Source organism: Galeopterus variegatus, unplaced genomic scaffold, assembly GCF_000696425.1.
Source record: "Galeopterus variegatus unplaced genomic scaffold, G_variegatus-3.0.2 Scaffold23585, whole genome shotgun sequence".
Taxonomy (NCBI): domain Eukaryota; kingdom Metazoa; phylum Chordata; class Mammalia; order Dermoptera; family Cynocephalidae; genus Galeopterus; species Galeopterus variegatus.
Genome location: NW_007749696.1, coordinates 10,748 through 12,816, shown reverse-complemented (window position 1 = coordinate 12,816; position 2,069 = coordinate 10,748).

The following is a 2,069-nucleotide window of genomic DNA, read 5'->3' as shown; positions in this document are numbered from 1 at the left end:
AAGTCAATCACGTCTACGGCCATACCACCCTGAACGTGCCTGATCTAGTCAGAAAGTCAATTAATGCCCGGTCACACCCACAAAGCTTGGCTATATGAAGGGTCTTCAAAAAATTCATGGAACGATTCATATCTTGTAATTCAATTTTTCCACAAACTTTTTGAAGTACCTTCATATAAACAACATTTTATCTACTCCCTTAATTTCGCGAGGGTTAGGGGTCAGTTTTACTCAGACCCTTGAAATTGTTAAAATAAATAAAGAAATAAAGACACTTTACCCCCCAAAAAGCTGAGAAATCAATACGAGTAATAAGTGATTATTACTTAACAGTATCTTTAAGTAAAAAAGTAGACTTTATTAGAGAACCTTCCCATCTGATACCAGTTAAGAGCTCTGAATCTCACACACTACTACTATTACTGATTCTAAGGCCCACATTTTTTCATTTTAACATCTCTGAAATCAGGATCCATTTTATGACTGCTGACAACCAGGCATCAACTGTGGTGTCTGCACACATGTTCTCTGTAGGACTTGAACTAAGTGACTGAATACATTGTTGTACCATGCATGTTGAGTTTAATTACAAAAATCACCCCATTAATTAACACTGAAAGAAGTTATTATGTAAACAGAAAAGCACAGAAACAAGAACAGGAGGAATAATTTTAGATAAGTAAAACAAATACTTGTTATTAGAAGAACACAGTCTAAAAACCTGCAGAATGGGTGTCAACGGCTTGGGAAAAAATCCTGTAGTGATGTTTTAAGAAATGCTACAAACACCAACACTCTAGACAGAACAGAGTGTATGGAAAAATATGGACACCGACAACTAAGTCAAAAGGCGATTCAGAAGAATCAGACTCAAGGTGACACAGTGTTTAGGAAGGCTTTAACCAACTTATTTCATTAATATTTTCTCTGTATGTATGCAAAAGAATGATACAGGAGAATTCCATGTCCAAATAAGTTCAAAGGAGCTCTTTCACTAAGTATAAAATAAAAATTTTAAGTGACAGGAAAACATCAGTTGGCAGTAATCTTTCTTAATGATACACAAAATAAAGATTTCTCTTAAAAATTGATGTTGCCTTAGATTTCATGAAATATGGTTACTGATTCGTGGTTTGCTGAGATGTTACTAATGATTTTGTCTAAGAATTTGCCTAAAATAAAAAGAACTGCTAAAAAGATTAATTTGCTTGTCCTATAAGTCAAATGATTTAGATATAATGACTAAGTACTGGAAACTTCTGAAATACTAAATGGTTACCTGACACAGTGTAATAAGTATTAACGTGAAATCCCACTGGTTTTTTAAAAACACTCTGTTATCAACAAAAAAGAATGGAATTTTAATCCATTTAAATATTAATGACAGGGAAAGCCATTTAAAGCCAAGACTGGTTATTTTTGAAGAGAAATATAAACACTTACTCTCGGTTTAAAACTAGGTCTTTTAAAACCATACCTGTTTTGTGTTTTGAATACAAGGTGAACAGTAAGTCCATCATGAATTCCATGCTGACTCAAAGTATCTTGATCTTTTAAAATTTTCCCAGCAAATATCAACACAAGTTGGTCAGTATGTGATTTGAAACAGTTAGAGATTTCTTCCTTGAACTAAAGAGGATAAAAATAAAATAAATATGTATGCATTACACATGTTTGCATAGCACCACTCATTCTAGCTTCTAGAAGTATCTTAAAGAGGCCCCTACTACAGATATTACAATTCAAACAATATAAAGATGCATCTTTATGTGTCAGTTATCTTGATCTTTTAAAATTTTCCCAGCAAATGCCTAACAATTCATTGCTTTACAGTATCTTTACTCTTTTAATAACAATGGGATCAAACTTAATTCAAGCCACAAAATAGCTCTTAGCAAACTTTTACAATAACCTGTTACTCAGATTTCCAACTTCAGCCCTGTTCCTTTCTTTCTAGTGGAATACATACACAGTCAACCTCATATTCTCAGTCTATCATACTGGCTACCCTTTCCACTTCTCTTATTCAACATTTATTGAGCAGTAGTACTGTGGAGAAGCAAAGATAA